This window comes from Coenobita brevimanus, chromosome 89, assembly GCF_032717465.1.
Source record: "Coenobita brevimanus isolate Jiangsu-jjx chromosome 89, ASM3271746v2, whole genome shotgun sequence".
NCBI lineage: Eukaryota > Metazoa > Arthropoda > Malacostraca > Decapoda > Coenobitidae > Coenobita > Coenobita brevimanus.
In genome coordinates, this window is record NC_137042.1 from 13,392,865 (window position 1) to 13,415,364 (window position 22,500).

The 22,500-nt window shown below is 42.4% G+C and overlaps 1 protein-coding gene across 1 annotated transcript in view; it reads right to left on the minus strand.

Moving 5' to 3' along the window:
- The window catches only part of TrissinR (Trissin receptor), a 156,763-nt gene extending 141,397 nt beyond the window's left edge, over window positions 1-15,366 (minus strand). Inside the window, exon 1 of the mRNA XM_080281437.1 lies at window positions 15,291-15,366. The gene's annotated coding sequence lies outside the window, so the exon portion shown is untranslated. The remainder of the gene's footprint in view (window positions 1-15,290) is intronic.
- Window positions 15,367-22,500: the final 7,134 nt, after the last annotated feature.

The following is a 22,500-nucleotide window of genomic DNA, read 5'->3' on the forward strand; positions in this document are numbered from 1 at the left end:
AGATAAAGTGCTGCTGCCACCGCTGCATGTCAAGCGTGGATTAATGAAGCAGTTTGTCAAAGCTCTGTCAAAAGATGGAGCCTGTTTTATGTAGTTGTGCCAGAAGTTTTCTGGTTCGTTTGACGCTAAATTGAAAGAAGACATATTTACTGGACTTGATACTACAAAATGGATTTCTGATGCAGAATGTGATGGTGCCATGAACGACCTGAAACGAGAAGCTTGGGAATTATTCAAAGAGGTATTTTCTAATTTTTTAGGTAACAATGAGGATCTAAATTACAACGAAATTGTGAGGAATTTGTTGGACGGGTATAAAAAGTTAGGTTCCATCATGAGTCTTAGAGTTAACTTTTTGGATTCGCATTTGGAATTTTTCCTAGAAAATCTTCGAGCGGTGAGTGATGAACAGGGTGAAAGATTCCATCAGGATATCAAGGACATGGAAAGAAAGTACCAGGGACGTTGGGATGTGGGTATGATGGCGGACTACTGCTGCATGATTCACTGGGACGCATCAGAATTAATGTACAAACAACCAGCCACCAAACGAAGTTTTGGAGCAAGAAATGAAAAGTTACAATGACTAGAGATGTTATATGTGAGTCATGGAATATATAATATTGTATCCTTTATGTATATGTTTAAAAATTACCCTGACTAAATATTTTCATTTTCAATTAATATGGAACAGAATGTATAGATCGATTGAAAGTTATAATTTGCCATATTTTAACCAAATTTCTTTTTAATTTTATATCAAAAGGTGGTGTGCTGGAAACAATGTAAATATATTTTTAATTGAATTGATAAGTGTTATTATTTTCTGTTGACTAATTCCACACTGCCATATATCCAGCATATCTCGAGAGATTGCCTCCGAGGCGGTAATGGAATATACTTTAGTGACCAAAACCCTGTAGTGTGTGTGAGTCTGTGTGTGTGTGTGTGTGTGTGTGTGTGTGTGTGTGTGTGTGTGTGTGTGTGTGTGTGTGTGTGTGTGTGTGTGTGTGTGAGAGAGAGAGAGAGAGAGAGAGAGAGAGAGAGAGAAACTTGCTTCGTATTCTTCCCTCTCTCATCACCCCTCTTCCACTCCTCCTCCCCTCTGCCTCTCAAACTTGTCTTTTTGGCCACCATAGACTTCCCTTCATTTCTTCCTTTCTCTCCACTCACTGTCTCTTCCCATCCCTTCTCTTCCTCTCCCTTCCTTTCCTATTTCTTCCCTTTCCCTCCCTTCCCTTTCCCTCCGTCCATCTCATTTTCTTTCTTCCCTTCCCTTCCCTTCCCTTTCCTTTCCTTCCCTCCATCTCATTTTCATTCGTTCTTTCCTCTTCTCCCTCCACGTGCCATTTCTCATCTTCTCATCTTCCCCCCTTCCTCCTTTCTCATTTTCACCTCCTTCCCTCTCCTTTTGTCTTCTCAACCTCCCTTCCCTCCCCCTCTTCATCACATCCCCTTCCCTCCCCCCTCCCCTTCCTCCCCAGCACGTCCAGATGCAACTGAAAATTTGCTCCTAGTTTTATCCAATCTTTTCTTCTCTGTTTTGTTGTCTGTCTGTCTGCCAATCTGTCGGCTTGTATCTCTCTCTCTCTCTCTCTCTCAATCGGACTCCAGATCTTCCTGAATTTCTTTTTCCTTTATCTGCCGTCTGGCTGGACTCACAATATCGCGGCTTTTGGATTCTCTCTCTCTCTCTCTCTCTCTCTCTCTCTCTCTCTCTCTCTCTCTCTCTCTCTCTCTCTCTCTCTTCCAAGTCATTTTTAGTGTTTTCATTGTAATCTATTTTCTTAATCTCTGTCCGTTTTATTATCCATGCCTGTCTGTCTGTCTCTCAATCAGCCTGTCTTTATATCTATCTGTTTATCTGTCTGATCTCCCGTCTCTGTCTTTCTCAGTATCCCTCCGTCTTTCGTAAACAGTGGTAGAGGAAGTGACGTCACATACTAGTCCCGGATTCGCGCCACGAACGGGGAGTATTAATCCGCCGAGCCCAGTGTCAACAAAACCCTTCTAGTTTGTCTTTCCCGAGTTTTATATCCTCTCTTTCCGGCCGCCTCGTCTTGTTATATTCGTGTTTATTTTATTTTTCTCTTTTTTCAACATGTCAGTGCAGTAAGGTGAAAGAAAACTGGAGAAAACATGAAAAGCATGGCCTTTGCTAGCGTTAATTCAGGTCCCAACGAACGTACAATAAATACACGATGCTACACTGTCTCCCCCGCTCTCCCTCCTGCTCCTCCTGAACATCGACACTGTGTACTGTGCAGTTTCCACGTTATTTTTGCAGACTTCCCGTTAACTCAGCGTACCCGTACATAATGTCATGCTGTAGTTATTTGTTTATGTGATTACTTTCTCCTTCAGGTAATTCAAACTGGTAGCTTGTAGATAAAGCATTATAGAATGTAACTTTCCTTTTTCATCTTTCCTATGAAATTTCCGTCAGTTTTTCCATGCTACATGATGGTCCTTCTCACTTTTTTTCTGGAGGGTTTTGGGGTGGGGGGAGCCTTCTTGGTTTACTATCCTTAACCTTCAGAATGTAGAATTAGATCTTGTAGTCATAGTCTACTCTGTAACAAGCAACCTCGAAAGGACCAACAGCAACAGACCATATTATGGTCTGTTGCTGTTTGCTTTCCCTTTTATTCCTTTGTATATTCCTCCTCCTCCTCCTCCTCCTCCCTTCTTTCCTTTGGCCTCTCATCTCCCTCTGTATTTATATTATTCCCTCCTTTTCTATCACATTTCAGGATATTTCTTCGGAAAAAATAAGAGAAAGAAAATAAGACCTGCGTTAACGTTAATGCTCGTCGCGACGGATGTAAACAAATGATGCTGTTTTGTCTTGCACGCTCTTAACTCCTCCACCTTTCCTCTTTCCTTTGTCTCCTCCTTTTTCCTGTGTATTTAGTTAATTTTTCCCCTTTTCCCATATTTTAATAAATTTCAGAGCCAGAAAATGAAAAAAAATAGGAAAAGTGCCACCTACATTGGCATTAAGTGGTGCCAAACTGGATATAAACAAACAATGATGCTCTTTTATCTCGCGCGATGCTCATTTGTCTCGCGCGCTCCTGCTTTTCCACCTCCCTCGTCCTCCCTCCGCTCTCTTTCCTCGCCCCGTATTTCTGTCTCTCTCGCGAAATATACTGAGCAGAGAAGACAGCCAGCGAGGACCAGTTTGCGAGTTGTGCTTGTGTCATTATTTTCGCTGGTAAATGGAGGTTCTGGTTTGTCTTTAGTCGAACGAGACGGACTCATGAACCTGCTAACCTCCTCCGTTTTCCTTGATGCATATCGGCTGTGTGATAGGCGGGGATTCTCCTGTCGATGATTATGAGTTTTCCAGCTCTCTCTCTCTCTCTCTCTCTCTCTCATGATTGCGGTAAAATATGGCTGCTCGTTTCTCCAGCTTTCCTTATTTTCTTTTTTTTCCAAGTATTTCTCAAATATGGGTCAAGTTATTTTCATTTTGTCCTTTATTTTTCCTTTATTTTCCCATATTTCCACTCCAGCCTAGCCTCGGTACCCTACGCCTCTTAGAGATACAGTAATATGAAACAAACTTTATATTATTTTTTCTTAATTTTTTGGAGGGGTGGAGGGGAGAGAAAAGCCTTTGGTCCTACTGTCCATCTCGGTTTGTTTCAGTCCCCCATTTAATTTTTTTTTTTTTCTATTTTTTTTTTAGGTCAGTGTGATGTATATTGAAATTCTGATTCCTTTACCATTTTCTTTTTATTATTATTTTTATTATTATAATTTTTTTTTTGAGGGTGCACTCTGACGCATTTATATATTGACATTTTGATTCCTCCTATTTTTTTTTTTTTGAAATTTTGATCCGTTTATCCTTTTCAATTTCGTTTTTTTATTAAGGGGGCGGTGCGGGATTTGTAGTTTTTTTTATTTTTTTTTCATTTTTTGTATGCCGATTTTTTGGAAGGGTGGGTTAGAAAAATATTGATGAATTTCTCCGTTCGTAATTCCTCATTTTCCTCTTTTCATTTTCTTTTTTTGGGGGGAGGGGAGTGGAGGGGATGATGGCTTTCTTGCTGTATGTGTGTGTGTGTGTGTGTGTGTGTGTGTGATTATGTACACAGAGGGTTGAATGAGATTTAGTGATGGCCCGGTTCATCTCTTTTTGTTGCGTGTGTGTGTGTGTGTGTGTGTGTGTGTGTGTGTGTGTGTGTGTGTGTGTGTGTGTGTGTGTGTGTGTGTGTGTGTGTGTGTGTTTTGAGGAAGCAAATCATTATCCTTGTAGTATTGCATTTCCTCCACTCTTTATTTTTATCATTTATTATTATTATGACATTATTATCACTTTTATTATAAGTGTGAGTAAACAATTTAATATTTCCGTAAGTATTTTTCCATTTTCCAGTTTTTTTTGGTAAGTGAGGTGCTTGTTCATAAAAGGATAGAAATAAGTGAAAAAGAGGAAGAGGAGGTTGAAGGTGGATGGACGGAGGAGGAGAAGTAGGAGGAGGAGGAGGGGGGGGGAGGATGGAGGGGGCAGTAGTGGAAGAGAGAAATGAAAGGGAGAAGCCAGACAGGGAGGAGGTGATGAATCAAAATGGGATGGAATAAGGGAGGGAAAGTAAAGTGTGTGAATAATGTAGGAAGGAAATAAAGGTAAAATAAGGGAAGGGAAAGAGAAATACGAGGGTGGGAAAGGGAGACAGAGGAAAAATTAAGAAGAAAAAAGTGGGAATATGAGAAAGGAGAAAATATGTGGATGAAGGGAGAAGGAAAAATCAGAGGAAAAGAGGAAGTGTAGAGAAGTGGGATGAGAAGGAGGGAGAGAAGGTAGGAAGGAAGGAAGGAAGGAAAGAGATGGAGTTAATGAGGGAAGGAGAGAAGGAAGGAAGGAAAAGAGTTGAAAATGCGAAGGAAGGAGAGAAAGCAGGAAGGAAAAGACTGGAATAAACGAAGGAGCGAAGGAAAGAGATGGAAGAAACGGAAGCAAGAAGGAAGAAGAGATGAAAGGAAGAGTAAGGAGAGAGAGAGAGAGAGAGAGAGAGAGAGAGAGAGAGAGAGAGAGAGAGAGAGAGAGAAAGAAAGAGAGAGAGAGAAAGAAAGAGAGAGAGGCAGGGAAATATCTTGCGTGTGGGGATAAATGGAAGGTGTAATTTTTCCCTAGACAGAACAAAGACAGTGATTTGAGAGAGAGAGAGAGAGAGAGAGAGAGAGAGAGAGAGAGAGAGAGGCCTTATCTAGCATTCCATCACAAAACATCTCGCGTATCAGTTCTGTTTACGTTCGTTTCTCCACTTCATTATTCATTCTTGTCCTTGTTTTCATTTCCTATCTCCACTCCTGCTCCTGCTCCTCCTCCTCCTCCTCCTGCTCCTCCTCCTGCTCCTCCTCCTCCTCCTTATCTTTCTTTTCTCTATTTCTTCTTGTACGCGTTCTTATTCTTATCATTCTTTTTCCTGCCTTTTCTTCTTCTTCTTCATCTTATTATTAGTGTTAGTATTAGTATTGAAGCATTGAGATGGAGTGGAGAGGTATATGAGAGAGGGGTTTGTGAGCTGGGAGCGAGGTAGTGAAATGGCGAGGGACTGGGCGACATGGAGGCGATATTTTTTTGGCCACCCTTTATGGGATTAAGGCGTCTGACAGTAGATAGACAGATAGATAGATTATGATTGTTATTATTATTGTTGCTCCTGTTATTTTTGTTTTTATCACACACACACACACACACACACACACACACACACACACACACACACACACACACACTACACTGGATGATGACAGTAGTGCCTTGATGTAGCAGTGTGATGCTGAAGATGGTAGTATGGTAGCTTGTGTGGTTCTGTTGTGGTGAAGATAGTGTGGTAGTGTGGTAGGAAAAATGGTAGTGTGTGGTAGAGGAACTGATATATCCAGGACTGATGCAATATTGGCTGGGGAAGTTGGAGGAGGCATCAACGCAGTCACCACTATCACCATCACTATCACCACACCCACCCACCACCACTATCACTTATCACCATCACCACCACTGCTATCACTCACCGCCGTCACCTCCACCATCACCACCACCACCAGTTCTGCCACTCACCACCACCACCACCTGTACCATCGCTCACCATCACTATCACCATACCATCACCACCACCACCTCCATCACCATGTTAAGAGGGTAGGTAGGGATGTATGTAGGTGGCCAGGTGTACAGGTAAAAAGCAGTGTCGATAATGTGGATGCTGTGGAGAATCATTGCCATCAGTATAAAGTCGTGAGGCGTTGGATAGCTCGTTGTGGGGTTTATCTTGAAGTAGGTCTGTTCTCTGTCTCGCTTGCCTCTCTGTCTGTCTTGTATCCTAAGTTAAGGTGAGTTTTAGACACTCTTGGGTTACGGGTTTATTGTGACACATTTATATCGTGGTGTGATGGACAGTGACGGACCTACGTATTGTCAGCATGGCGGCGAACTTCCTGCACTATCCAATCTCTTCCATTCCCTTCTGCCTTCTCTGGTCTCTTCTGCCTCTGTGACTGCTATACCTGATTTCTAGTAATATGTACTGCCCGGTGGGTGGGTGTGTAATGTCTAGTACTTTTCCATCCACGTGAGCTAGCCGGGTTTTGTCAGTCACCTCACGTGTTTGCTACATAATGGAATTCTTGATCGTCAGAAAATGTTTACCATACATTTTGTGTTTGCAGTCTGGCTAGAGGATGTGTACCGTGCATCTCTACCTGAACACTAGGCATTGCATATTGTGTAAGTGGTATATATTGTGCTATGCTATATTCTAGTGCCTATAATTATTACATGCCTATAACTTACATATTTTGTAATGACATATTAATGCCTATAACTACACTCACTGTCTTCACCACCACCACCATCAGTATCTCCACCACCACCACCACCACTATCGCAACACTCACATTCACCACCACCATTATTACCACACTATCACGACCACCACCAGTATCACCACCACCACCACCACCAGTATCACCACCACCACCAGTATCATCTGCACCACCACCACCAGCACCACCACCACACTCACCACCAAAATCAGCACTCTCACCATCACAACACACACACAACCACCACCACACAAAAAGGCATGTAAACTTCCTGAGAACAATCCTTAAGAAGTAGAGCCGCTCATGAGTATGCCGCCAGGTCATCATCATCATCATCATCATCATCATCAGCCATTATAAGTCCACTGCTGAACAAAGGCCTCCCCCAGCCTTCTTCACGAATTCCTTGGCTGAGCCAATCTTTGCCACGTTTTCCCTGCAAATTTCTCTATCTCATCTCTCCACCTTCTGTCTGGCCTTTTTTCTGCTACGCTTACGGTCTCTTGGTGTCCAGTCAGTCAACCTCTTGCTCCATCGATTATCCCTTGTTCTTGCTACATGGCCTGCCCACCTCCATTTCTGTTCTTTTATAACTTCTATCATATCTTTGACTTTAGTCTGCTCTCTCACCCAAGTTGATCTTTTCCTGTCTCTTAAAGATATTCCCAACATTGACCTTTCCATAGCTCTGAGAACGAATTAATTTATTTTCCATCGATTTTGTCAGTTTCCAAGTCTCACAACCATACGTCATAGCTGGAATTATACATTCGTTATATACTTTTCGTTTCATACAAACTGGCAAGCTACTTTTCATAAAGTCTCTATGTTTACCGAAAGCTTTCCATCCAATTGTAATGAGTCTTTTTATTTCGCTATCATTATCTTTCGTTAATTTTAGTATTTGTCCCAGATAATTGTACTCCTCAACTTCTTCAAGAATTTCTTCACTTATTCTTATGACGCTCTTTGGTGTTTGAGGATTGAACATTACTTTAGTTTTACTCCGGCTCATCTTTAGCCCTGCTTTGAGACTTTCTTTGTTCAGGTCATTTAACATTTCTTGCAACGTCCCTGTTTATTCTGAGATTAGGACAGTGTCATCTGCAAATCTTAAATGGTTTAGCTTTTCTCCATCTATGTTCACTCCTTTGTTTTCCCAGTCTAGCTTTCTGAAAATACTTTCTAGGCACGCTGTAAATAACTTTGCTGAAATTGTATCTCCCTGACGCACGCCCTTCTCAATCTTAATTCTCTCTGCCGCCAGGTACCCAGCGAAAATATACGGTTTACTCCTTAGACATACAACAGTCCACGAGTGATATACCGAATACTTCTGAAGCATATATCGCATACTGGAGAGATAGTATACCGTATAGTCAACCAGGGTAATGCGCTATACAGGTAACTACGATCACACTTTGTTTACTGATATACCAAAGCACATTCTTTAGAAAATATATCGTATACTTTGAAGGCTATACCGCATACTGGAGAGCTTGTATACCGTTTAGTCTACCCGCGAGATGCAGTATACCAACGCTAACACTTTTCTTTCTCATGTATCTTAGTGGAAAAGTTAAAAAGAGATTATTTCTAACTCTTTTACGTGGCGAGGCCAGGTGTGAAGAAACTATTGCCATCTTCAGGTAGAAATATTGGAACACATAAGACGCCATCGTACTGAAAAGATTAGAGGGAAAAGAGAGAATGTTAGAGGGAAGAATGGATAAAAAAGAAAAGGAAAAAAAAAAAGGATCTACAATGGGGGGAGGAAGGTTTTTAAAAGGGGGAAAGAGAGAAGATCGAGGGGGAAAAAGGAGGAAAAGGGACGAGGTAAAAAAAAAAAGTAAAAGGAAGGAAAAGATGGGGTTTATGAAAGGAAAAAAAAACCAGGAGGTTCTAGGAAAAAACAACAAGGATAAAAAGAGGGGGAAAGAGTGGAACTTCAAGGAAAAAAAAAAAGATAGAGGGGGGGAAAAGAGAGGAGGTTCGAGGGAAAAAATACGAAAAAAAAGGGGAAAAGAGAGGAGGTTCGAGGGGAAAAAATTAGAAAAAAAGCGAAAAGAGAGGAGATTCGAGGGAAGAAAATAAGGAAAACAGGGAAATGAGAGGGAAAAAAGAGGAAAAAGATGAGGTTCTAGAAAAAACAAATAACAAGGGGAAAAGAGAGGAGATTCCAGGAAAAAAAAGATAAAAAGGGAGGATAAAAGAGGAGACTCAAGGGAAAAAAGAAAGAAAATATGAATAATAGATCCAGACATATTGCCAGGTCTTCAGAAGGGTAATATCCCCCTAAATACACACTTATAAAAAAAGATATATTACTCCCCATCAAACAATATTTCGTAGTCTAATATCCTCCGGGGGCATCACCATCAGTAGGGGTGTAATAGGCTGAATATTACTCCGTGTGTGGGGAGAGAGGAGGGAGGAATGGGAGGAAGATTAGCGGAGGAAAGTAGAGGTGGGAGAGGGAGGGAGGAGGAGTAATGGAGGGAAGTCCAGGTGGGAAAGAGGAAGGGAGGAGGAGTAGAGAAGGGAGAGAAGGAGGAAGGGAGGACATGGGGAAGGGAGAGAAAGAAGAAGGGAAGGAAGGGTGGGATGGAGGAAGGGAGTAATAGTAACAGTGACGGGAGAGAAGTGGAGGGAGGAGGAGAAGGAAATATGGCAGTAAGGGGAAGGAGGGAGAAAGGATTAATAGAGAGAGAGAGTATAATAAAGCAACCATATTCATCAGTACCACATACCTCATCAGATTTCCACAGCTACCAAAACTACCACCACAACTACCACAGCCACCACAACTACCACCATTAGCATATCATCTGCCCGTCTTCATTTAACTTCACCAGGTTGGATCAGACCCAGGCCTTAATATTTTATTGCATATGGATGAGGACGTGGTGGGTAGAAAGATCGATTAGATAGATAGATATAGACAGATAGGATAGATAGGTAGATAGATAGGCAAGTAGATAGCTAGAGACAGATAGAGATAGGTAGATAGATAGAAAATAATTAATAGATAAGTGATTAGATAGATAGACATAGAGGTATATGGACACAGTTGGGTTTGCTGTGTGTTGGCTTGAAGAGTAAGACATCTCTGTGTACGCGTGTCACCTTGAGCTGCTCACCTGTACAATTACTTATGAAAGAGGGTGTGTGTGAGCTGGGGGGAGGGCAATGAAATGAAGGGGGAGACTGGGGCGACAGGGAGGCGATTTGTTTGTGGCCACCACTTACGGGATTAATGCGTCTGACAATAGATAGATAGTGTGCAGATTTTACATTGCCAGTTTCTCAGATTAGCTACACTCTTTTCACTCTAACTTGGCCTAAAATATCCCATCTCTTCGTTTTTAAATGCTGAGTTGTAACAATAAATTAACACAACAGTACAATGCTAACCACGAAGTGCTATGGAAAAGATGTATAGTTGGAGTAGTTAATTTTTTCTGCCACTGAGCTTCGTAAATTAGCCGCAGAAGGACGAAAATCTGTGTCAAGTTAAGGAGAGAGAGAGAGAGAGAGAGAGAGAGAGAGCCGTTGTTACCTCCTTCTTTCCCCCTTGACGACGGCGACGAAACTTCCTGAAATTTTAGAGTCTGAAGGAGGTAAGGCAGGCTTGGGAAGAAAGACTTGCGGGTGTGGATGATAGTGGATAATAAAAGAAGAGGGGGAGAGGGAGAGAGTGGAGTGTCAGTGGAGTGGGAGCGTTGTGGAGGAGGGGGAGGGGGAGAGAGCTGAGTGATTGTGATGTGGCAGAGTTGTCGTGGAGAAGGAGAGAACTGAGTGATTGTGGTGTGGTACAGTTGTGGTAGAGGGGACTGTGTGTGGTTAACTTGGTGGGTCATGGAAGTGGGAAGTCAGATGTGGGTTTCCTTTCATGCATTCTCTCTCTCTCTCTCTCTCTCTCTCTCTCTCTCTCTCTCTCTCCTGGGCCTCTTGGGGTTTGTAACAGTAGTGATAAATAGGTACAAGGGTCGAGATTATTAGATGGACAAGAAGCGGTGCCAAGGCACAGCAAACCCGTCCCCGGCAGTCATTTTAGTGCTGACGTATAAACACAACAGGATATCTAGTCAAAAATGTCACATATCAAATGGAGTAAATCGGGTGAAAATTGACGATTTAATGCGCATTTGAAATTTTAGGTCCGACCCACCTGACATCGACCCACCCACGATCTACCTACCGCTAACTGCGGGGTGACCCCCCAGATGTAACGAGGCATGTTCTAGGATGCAGATTTGAAAGATGCACCTTTTGGTTTTGGTTTCATGTCAATATGACGAATTTAAAAGGAGTTATGGAGATTTTATTTTTTTACACTTTTTGGGCCTACAGGCCGGGCCTTGACCCAGTTTGGCCCCAAATTTAACCAGGTGATCAGAAGGTCATAGCTCATCATCCCTGTAATTTCGGTCAAAACCTCACCCCTAGTTTTCACGTAAAGTTGTTAACAGACAGACAGACAAACCGAGTAAAAACAAAACCCGTTCCCGAGCCCCTCCGGGGCGTGGATGGATTTTTGGACTTATAGATAAATTGATTGATTGATTAATAGGAATATTGGTTGATTGATAGGTAGGTATATAGATACCTGTATATGGATGTATGGATGAATACGTGGAGAGAAACCGGTTGGCACATAGATTAATACAGAGAGAGAGAGAGAGAGAGAGGGAGAGAGACTTGTTAAGCATGTTCATGGAAGCCTTGGAGTGTAAAAGTAGGTATTGTATGTCTGTTTATGCTTGTGTGTGACTAGCTATATGTACGATCTAAGGGTGTATGTGTATTTACGTATGCGTCTCTGGCTGTGTGTGTGTGTGTGTGTGTGTGTGTGTGTGTGTGACTAGGGATCGAGCTGACTGGATGAATGTCGCACCGAGGAGTGTGTAACAAGGGTTTAGCATCTTTTTTTTTTTTTACCTGAGTGTCCTCGGATTAATTGCCTGATAGGTAATTATAAAAACAGGTGTGGAAAGGTGCATAATGAGGATCCAGGATCATTAGGCACGTATTCTCGTCGGTTGAGGAGAGTCCCTAACACCTTTTCCTTAACAATTTATTCTTGGATATGGGTGGTTAAAATCATTTTGTACTTTATTTATGCAGAGTATGGCGATATAAGAAGGATTTATATAACACAGAAGAGAACAGTAAGCTGTAAGAAGCAAAATAAATCACTTAGGAAAAGGTGTTAGGGCCTTAATCTCGCTCCTGGTACTCTCTCCACGTAAACAAGAGCTAACATGGAAACCTTCTTTCTACAGTCCTTTCACTTTAACTTGTCCTAGATTTTTGTCCATTTGCAGAGTATATAACATAGCTCAGTAGTATAATAAAACAATACCATGGTTCTACATCCCTTCCATAGCACTTCTTCGTGACTGGCATCGTATTCTGTTGTTTTAAGTCCGTATTCAAGGGGAAGAGATGGCAGTTTTAGGCCAAGTTGGAGTTAGATGAAAATAGGATAGTTCTTCATTAGAGTTCTCATTTTCTATCCATCCCATGACACTCCGTTCTTGGTCTAGTGGTCAGGGTATCCAGTTTGCATGTGGAAGAACGCGAGGTTGAATTTCGTCTGGTAGTAGTAAGAATAAAATGAAGAAAATATATGATTTGATTGAAAGAGTTGATTTTTGTCTGTTTCCTTGATTGATAGCCTTAATTATCTTTGTTTATGATTCAAAAGGGTTGATTGACTTGATGGGCTTTAGTCTGTTTATTTGTCAATCTGCCTAGACCTGTATTTCCTCTCCATTAGATTTGTCGCGCTTGAAGCCACCTCCCTTTCTCTGTCTGTCTGTCTGTCTGTCTGTCTGTCTCTGTCTCTGTCTCTGTCTCTCTCTCTCTCTCTCTCTCTCTCTCTCTTAACCTATCAGCCTCTGTGTAATATATATTTGTATTTATCTGTCAGTCTATGAAGCTCAATAAAACCATATCTCTGTCTATCTATCTCTGTCTATCTGTCTATTTATCTATCTATCTCTCTGTTACTCTATCACCTTTTTCTTTAATCCATTTCCTTATCGAAGTGACATTTCTGTTTGTCACTTGTTTTCAGAATTCTAAATGGGTGCGTTTTGTGACCTCCAGGTATGACGGTGCAACTTTGACCTTTCAGGCAGTGGGGCAGAAAGGTCAGATTCACTCCTCCTGTATTGGTAGCCTTGACCTAAGAGAGAGAGAGAGAGAGAGAGAGAGAGAGAGAGAGGTTAAATATGTGAGTCTCGTTGAGTATGGGATGTAGAAAACGTGTGTCGACAAAGTTGGACAGAAATATGGAGATATGTATGCATGAGAGGATGGTGTGTGTGTGTGTGTGTGTGTGTGTGTGTGTGTGTGTGTGTGTGTGTGTGTGTGTGTGTGTGTGTGTGTGTGTGTGTGTGTGTGTGTGTGTGTGTGTGTGTGTGTGTGTGTGTGTGTGTGTGTGTGTGTGTGTGTATGAGAGAGAGAAAGAGAGAGAGACAGACAGACAGACAGACAGAGAGGGAGAGAGACAGAGAATAATGAATAGGATCTTAATGAAAACAAAGCCTAATTGAGTCACTTTAAACTTGTTCGGTAGATTGATACTGTAGATAGATATAATTCTCTCTCTCTCTCTCTCTCTCTCCTCGTCCCCCATCACCCTACCCCACAAAGTTAACCACCTCGCAACCTTGCACCATTTCCGCGTCACCACCCATATCCCCTCGCTACACCTTTCCTCATTTTCCCCTCATTCTCACCATATCCCTGTTTTGCATATTCTATTTTAGATTCCTTAACCACTCCAGTTCGATCCCACCGTTCGCTCCCTATTATTATTCGCTCTTGCTGAAATTGTTTTTTCGGATCGAGAGAAATTTCGAACTGGAGTGGCTGGATTTCTAAGATTTATTGTGGTTCGAATTGCAGAAGTTTATCATCATCATCATTATCATCGCCGTCATCATCATCATCATCATCATCATCATCATCGTCATCATCATCATCATCCAGACTTCTGTTCCCACCAGCGGCAAAGTCTAACCACAGCCGAAATAAATACACAGGAATTCAATAGGGGAAAAAAATGGAATAAGTCGCCTAGCAGCAGGGGTTACGTACATGAATGCGGAGTTAATCGGAGTAATATTTCTCCATTTCAAATAATTGCTCATCCCGGGTTCGATTCTAATAGAGGGGACATGATTTGCAGCCGAAATAAACGGGGGAGTGAACGATGGATTTGGGTATAATGTTCGCATTTTACGGAGCACTATGCTGATCAGTGTGAGAATTATGGCCAGTCATTAGCTGGATGGTGTGTCTCATTTACTCACTCACTCACTTTCTCACTCACTCGCTCGCCCACTCTCTCACTTTCTTCCATTTTCACTAACTCACACACTCACTTCTTGTTTGCCTGCTTGATTATCTGATGATTAATTTAATGATTAACTTTCTGATTTACTTAATTGCTTACTCTCTCTCTCTCTCTCTCTCTCTCTCTCTCTCTCTCCTTTTCATAAACAAACTCCCCAGGACAGACTCATATATAGCCGTATAAGATGAAATATATAGAGAGAGATTTAAGCCCAGTTTCTGATCTGTAAATGCTGAGATAATAAACACACACACACTCTAATGATAAAGCAAATTTGTTGTTAATTGCTTGAATAATGATCTTAGTGTTAATTCTGACTACTGATAAATGGGTTTGTTAATTGCCGGGTTTGTTAGGTCACGTCTTTAGGGCAAACTCTGATAAATACTAAGTGAGGTGATAAATGAGTTAATAAATACCGTCCAGCAAATATACCATCACTTCAGCGAAAGTGATGAGGTAAACACTGAATTAAGGCCGTATTGAGGTCGGGCAAGGACGTTCCCCAACACCTCTTCCTTAGCGATTTATTTTCGGATACGGTTGCTGGTTATTGTTTGGTGCCGAATTGTGCAGCGTATGGTAAGATAAGTTATATTTCTTGTAGGTTAAATAACAGTTCTTAAGGTGAGTATAAACGTCTTGAGAACCAGCTCATATTAATAACAGATTCTTGAGATTATATTGATAGAAAAAGAAATCAGGCAATCACTATCATTATTATTGTCATCGTCATCATCATCATCATCATCATCATGACCTATTATCCCATCCATCCATCATCATCATCATCATCATCATCATCATCCCGACTTATTTTCCCATCCATCATCATCATCATCATCATCATCATCATCATCCTGACCTGTTTTCCCACTCCCCATCATCATCATCATCATCATCATCCCGATCTGTTTTTCCCATCCTTCTTGGGGTGAGGTAGGCTCCAGAGGGCAGGAAAAAATCTGAAAGGATGACAACTATCACCAAATTAGATGGGCAACAGTCTCATTCACTCACCATTCAAGCCCTTGGAATCCTGACTCTCTCTCTCTCTCTCTCTCTCTCTCTCTTTACTTACCTACGAAGCCGGTGATGAAGACCAGTGTGTACAGGGCAATGAGCGCCCCCCTCACCTCCCCCCTATCGAAAAGAAAGGGGTCATCGCTCCCCCTCCCAGCCCCCCACCCCCCCAGACCCCCTCCCCCACCGTCGGAGGGGGGGAGGGAGGCGTTGCAGGGAGGGGGGTGGAGGGGAGGGGGTAGGGGGGTTGTTCCATTGTTCACGTAGTTGTTGTTCACGAATTGCTCCAGGCAGGTGGAGATGGGTGGGATTGTGGTAGAGAGGGGTGTGGTGGTAGTTGTGGTAGGGATGGTGGTAGTATTGGCGTGGGGCAACAGGACGCCGCTGGTGGTGGTAGAACGGGAGGTTAAACTCTTGACCCGACCTGGAATATAGTTGTTGTTGGGGATGGTGGTAGTTGTGGTTGGTGGGTGGTTGATAGTGGTCGTTAGGTACTCCAGGGTGGTCGTTAGGCTGCTGCGGGTGTAGGTCAGGTCATCATTAGAGGTCAAGAGGTCAAATCTATACCCTGGGTCATTTATTAGGGGGCCGCTGATGCCATGTCTCTGTTGCTGGTGATGGTGGTGGTGGTAGTGGTGGTAGTGGTGCAGGTAGTGGTGGTGGCGGTGGCTCGGGAGGATGGTGGTAGTTGTGGAAGTGGTGGTGGTGGTGGCCAGGCCGGTGGAGTCTTGCGTAACCAGGGAGACGGCAAGGGTGAAGAAGTTGGCGATGTTGAGGGTGAAGTTTGACTTTGGTGCTGCTGAGAAGTTGTCCCGACGCAACATAACGCACCTCAACGCACTCCAACGTCTACTTTTCCGACGTCTAACTCTCCAACGTCTGACACTCCGACGCCGAGAAGTTTGACGTATAGCACTCCGACGTCTTTTCCTCCTGCGTCTGACTCTCCCACTGCCAGTAGGTCGACGTTAAAGACTTCGACGATTGGCTTTCTGACTCCTAAAACTCCAGCGTATTTTGTTTTTATTCTTGCTTTTTACAGACGGTTTTATTCATCTTCAGGAGAGACTTTTAGAACTTGGGGAAAGGGGGGCCTCTCCTTAACTCATAAAAATCGTCGAGCAGCAGCCGGAACAAACTGAAAATAGCGTTCTCGTGCTGAAAGGGTCTGCATTTCCCTCCCTTTCCTCTGAGTCCTGTTGTCTTCTGCCTGAGTCACTCCTCCAGGACTCGCGCCCCGTTTTCTTCGCGTCTCCATGTTGGCCGTAGATTCTGAGGGGAAGAAAAAAGAAAGGGGAAACATATTAGATTTCTGGGATTTTTTTCGAGGCCTTGCGGGGGGTAAGAAAGTTTTAATCACTGGGAGATCCTTTTTATATATATTTTTTACTTTGTCTTTCACTCAGGGATGTGATGGGAGTTGATTTGGTAATGATTTTTTCAAAGACCGTTTTTTAAAAGAGACATAAGTTTAATGGAATTGCTAATAGCTACTAACACACCCTGAATATGCAGTCTGTAGTTTGATACCAACCCGAATACACATACATACATACATACATACAGAATAGTTGGTTAGTTAGTTACTGTTGACCTCAATTATTAAAATATTGTTTATATCAATGTGAGAAGTTGTCGTAAACCATACCTGTTAACCACAAAATGTTGTATTATGAAGAGGATATTCGTAGACTCAACCGTACATAAATGACATTGATTACGTGGATGTGCAGTACCCCGTTTTGGATGTGAGGCCCAAGGGTGAGTTGCTAGGTTTACGATGGAAGAGTTGAGAGGAAGGATGGGTCTGGAGTGTTTTGGTGTTGTGATGAGGAGGGGTAGATTGAGATGGTTTTGGCATGTGGAGAGGATGAGGGATGACGATTGGGTGCATAAAGTGAGAAGTGTGAATGTTCGGAGTAGGTTGCGAGAGGCAGACCGAAAAAGACCCGGGGCGAGGTCATAGATGTGACCTCAGGGATAATGAACTGAATTGGGAAGCTGCCAGAGATCCAGCAGCATGGAGAGCCGCCATTAGGTGACCAAGGCTGACGCATGCAAGCATTTTGGAGTCTTTATAAACTAACGATAGAACGAACGAACACCAGTAAGCACACGTACAATATATCCCTTATTTGCACTATTTAAGTTAGCACCAGCCATAGCACCACAGCAGGGGAACAAAGCACTACGACACAGCATACTACGAAGACCAGACATACAGGAGCGCCAGTCACAATACAGGGGCGACAATACGGGAAGGCAGAATTACAATACGCCGTGTCAAATTGTATAAGGACACAGAAAATGAGCATGTGTGTGTGGGCGAGAGAGAGAGAGAGAGAGAGAGAGAGAGAGAGAGAGAGAGAGAGAGAGAGAGAGAGAGAAAGAGAGAGGGAGAGAGAGAGCAAAATGAATACGTAAGAAAGGAAAAAATTAAACCAGACTGGATGAACGATGAAAGAAGAGTGTGGTGACGTTTGGTAGGAAGATAGGTAGGTGAGTAGGTAGGTAGGTAGGTAGAGAGAGAGAGAGAGGTACTGGAGTCAAGTAGACCACATCTGAGAGGATACTGAATTGGATGAAGAAACCCAAAGAAGTAGGCAGGCAATAAAAGTCGGGGATTCCGCCCCCCGTGCCCCCCCCATCTCTCTCTCTCTCTCTCTCTCTCTCTCTCTCAGGGGAAACTAGAGCACTTCCAGTAAGCAGGATGGCAGGTAAGAAAGATGACTTGAGAAATAGGATGGGGAATTAGGTTTGTACTGTGTGTGTGTGTGTGTGTGTGTGTGTGTGTGTGTGTGTGTGTGTGTGTGTGTGTGTGTGTGTGTGTGTGTGTGTGTGTGTGTGTGTGTGTGTGTGTGTGTGTGTGTGTGTGAGAGAGAGAGAGAGAGGAGGAGGTAATACAGGTCTTGTGGGTGTGTGGATGATGTTGCCTACTTTTTTTTGTCTCAACTTTTTTCAAAGGGTTCATCTCTCTCTCTCTCTCTCTCTCTCCCCCCCCCCTCTCTCTCTCTCTCTCTCTCTCTCTCTCTCTCTCTCTCTCTCTCTCACACACACACACACACACACACACACACACACTTCTCCCCCCCTCTCTCTCGCCCCGGAGTTTCTGTTTGAAGTGTCCAACCCCGTCTCCCCCGAATATTGTCCTATTTCTACCTGGCGAGTCACATGGCCGGCTATTTGCTTTGCCTCTGATTGGCTGAGTTTCTTGTTAACTGACCAGTCCCCTGCCATACAGTTTCTTATATGTATTTTCTTTCTTTCTCTTTGTAGCCTCCTTTCTTTCTTTCTTTCTTTCTTTCTCTTTCTCGCCTTCTTTCTTTCTTTCTTTCTTTGTCTTTCTTTCTTTCTTTCTTTCTAGCCTCCTTTCTTTCTTTCTTTCTTTCTTTCTAGCCTCCTTTCTTTCTTTCTTTCTTTCTTTCTAGCCTCCTTTCTTTCTTTCTTTCTTTCTTTCTAGCCTCCTTTCTTTCTTTCTTTCTTTCTTTCTCTTTCTAGCCTCCTTTCTTTCTTTCTTTCTCTTTCTAGCCTCCTTTCTTTCTTTCTTTCTTTCTCTTTCTAGCCTCCTTTCTTTCTTTCTCTTTCTAGACTCCTATCTTTCTTTCTTTCTTCTTCTCTTTCTCTTTCTAGCCTCCATTCTTTCTCTCTTTCTTTTTCTCTTTCTTTCTTTCATCTTTTATTGCTTTTCCCTGTTATCCTTCAGGGGGGTATACACCTTTACTATTAGTTTTATTTTTCTCTTTATTTTTTCTTTATTAGTAATGTTTATTTATGTTTTTATTTCAATTTTTGTCTGTTCTCATTTTTTTCCATCTATTTATTTATTTATTCGTTTATCTGTTTTTTACTTATTACTATTTTCTTTATTACTATTTTACTTATTACCATTTTGCTTATTACTAGTTTGATTATGTGTGTGTGGATGAAAGGATGCGAAGATGTATATTGGATGCAAGAGTTTATAGAGGTTGGGGGAGTGGCCTTTCTGACCACTACTTGGTGGTGGCCAGAATTAGGATGCAAGTAAGATGGAGGAATAGAAGAAGGGAAAGACGAGAGGAAGGAGTAGTTGCAAGGAGAGTGGAAAGGTTACAAGAGGATGAGAAAAAGGCAGAGTATAAGAGAGAAGTGGAGGAACGATTGGGCAAATATGAATTGGAGCAGATGGGAGACGTGGAAGGTGTGTGTAAGATATTTACAGAAGAAATATGTGCAGCATGTGATGTGGTGTGTGGAAGGAAGAGAAGACGGAGGGGGGTGCAAGGAACAGCGTGGTGGACTGAAGAGGTGAAACAGGCTGTGGCACAAAAGAAGAAAGCATACAATGAATGGATGAGAAATAGGGGCGTGGAAGAAGTTGAGAGGCAGAAGAGAGAGTTATATGTGGAAAGGAAGAGAGAGGTGAAGAGATTAGTAAGAGAGAGTAAGAAGAGAGTGGATGAGGAATTTGGAAGGAATTTGAGTGTAAAGTGGAGGGACTGTAAGAAAATGTTCTGGAGAGAAGTGAAAAGAGTAAGACAGGGTGGAAGTGAAGTTAGCAGGGGAGTGAAAGATAAACATGGTAGATTACTAGTGGAGAAGGGAGAAAAAGTGAGCAGATGGAGAGAACACTTTAAGGAATTGTTGAACGTAGAGGATGGAAGTAATGCGAGTATAAGTGGCTGGGGAATGGCTGGGAGAAGGAGGGAGGTGAGAAGACAGGTAGAAATCAGTAGGATAGAGGTTGTGGAAGCAATGAAGAAAGTTAAATCGGGGAAAGCCCCAGGAATTGATGGAGTGTGTGGTGAGATGCTGAAGCATGGGGGAGAGATAGTAGTAGAATGGATGTGGAAGATGTGCAGATTGGCCTGGGAGGAAGGTAGAGTCCCGGAGGATTGGAAGTCAGGTATAATTATTCCCTTGTACAAAGGAAAAGGGGAAAAAGAAGTGTGTGGTAATCATAGGGGCATTTGTCTTCTTAGTATAATAGGAAAAGTGTATGGTAGGATACTTATAGACAGAGTTAGAGAAAGAACAGAGAAATTAGTTGGAGAAGAACAGGGAGGCTTTAGGAAGGGAAGAGGTTGTGTAGATCAGATATTCATTCTTAGATCTTTAGTGGAAAAGTTTCTAGAGAAGGGAAAGAAGTTGTATGCGGCTTTCATGGATTTGGAGAAAGCATATGACAGGGTGGATAGACAAGGATTGTGGAAAGTGTTAAGAATATATGGAGTAGATGGGAAGTTGTTGAATGCTGTGAAGAGTATGTATGATGGTGCTAAGGCTGCAGTGCGTGTGGATGGTGAACTAAGTGAATTTTTCTCTTTGAAAGTTGGTTTGAAACAGGGATGTGTCATGTCTCCATGGTTGTTCAATCTGTACATGGATGGGGTAATAAAAGAGGTACAAGGTAGGGTAGTGGATGTTGGAGTGGCCCTGGTGAGAGAGGATAGTGTTTGGAAACTCCCTGTACTGTTGTTTGCAGATGATACTGTGTTGTTGAGTGAAGATGAAGGGGAGCTGCAAGGCTTGGTGGATGAGTTTGAGAGAGTGTGTAAGAAACGGAACCTAAAGGTGAATGTAGGGAAGAGTAAAGTGATGGTCTTTGAGAGAGGTGAAGTCAGTGAATGTATAGCGAGGTTGGATGGTGAGGAATTGGAAAATGTGAGTACGTTTAAGTATTTGGGTAGTGTGATGAGTAAGGATGGAGGTTTGGAGGGTGAAGTGCTTGAAAGGGTACAGCAGGGAAGAAAGGTTGCTGGTTCCTTGAAAGCAGTGATAAGAAACAGGGAAGTGAGCATGGAAGTAAAAAGTTACTACATGACAGTATTGTGATACCAACTCTAACGTACGGAAGTGAAGCTTGGACGTTGTTGGAAGGACACAAGTCAAGAGTGAGAGCAGTGGAAATGAGTTATTTAAGAGGAGCTTGTGGAGTCACGTGGAGAGACAGGCTGACGAATGAGGATATAAAGGAGCGTTGTGGTGTTGATGTGGATGTGATAGGAAGCATTGTGAGGAACACACTGAGGTGGTTTGGCCATGTGGAGAGGATGGAGGGTGAAAGACTGACGAAGAGAGTGTATGTGAGTGAGGTGGAGGGTGGAAGAGGGAGGGGGAGACCGAGGATGAGATGGAGGGATGGGGTGGAGAGGTATATGAGAGAGGGGGGTGTGAGTTGGGAGCAGGGTAGTGAAATGGCGGGGGACAGGGCGACTTGGAGGCGATTTGTTTGTGGCCACCCCAAACGGGATTGAGGCGTCTGGCAATAGATAGATAGATAGATAGACTATTTTACGTATAACTATTTTACTTATTACTGTTTTACTTATTATTATTTTACTTGTTGCTATTTTACTTATTACTATGTTACTTATTACTGTTTTACTTGTTGCTATTTTACGTATTGCTATTTTACTTATTGCTATTCTACTTATTACTAGTTTACGTATTACTGTTTTACGTATTACTATTCTACTTATTACTATTTTACTTATTACTATTTTACTTATTACTATTTTACTTATTACTATGGATGTAATTTGATGTCTATTTACCTTGATATTTTTCACATTTTGGCGTTGGCTGGAGGGGAATTATCTTTATTCTTCATTTGATTTTATAAAAGTCTGTCTGTCTATCTATCTATCTATTGTCAGACGCCTTAATCCTATACGGGGTGGCCACAAACAAATCGCCGCCACGTCACCCTGTCTCCCGCCATTTCACTGCCCTGCTCCCAGTTCACACACCCCCTCTCTCATATACCTCTCCACTCCATCTCTCCATGTCATCCTCGGCCTTCCCCTCCCCCTCCACCTCTCCTCGTCAGTCAACGGTATATATTTTTCTCTTTAACGAAGCACAAGGCAGAGTTTTTGTATTTAGGGTTTTTCAGCTAAAACTTAAAAGAAAAAAGAATTACGAAATACATTTTAAACTGATCACCTGAATTTTTTTTTTATGATGTTTTTCTGTCTCTTTCTTTCTGTCTTGTTTCTTTGCTTTCTTTCCTCAATCTCTCTTCCTCTCTTTCTTTCTTCTTTCTCTTTCTTCCTTCCTGTCTCTTTTTCTCCATTGTTTTCTTTTTCCTCTCTCTCTTCCGTCTTCTCTCTTCCTTCTTTTCATATAATGTCTACTTGATTATAAACTCATTACTTCTTTTATCATGATATCTGACTCTCTCTCTCTCTCTCTCTCTCTCTCTCTCTCTCTCTCTCTCTCTCTCTCTCTCTCTTTTCCTTATTCTCTCCTTCATCCGTTCTTTCTGTTTTCTTTCTTTCTTT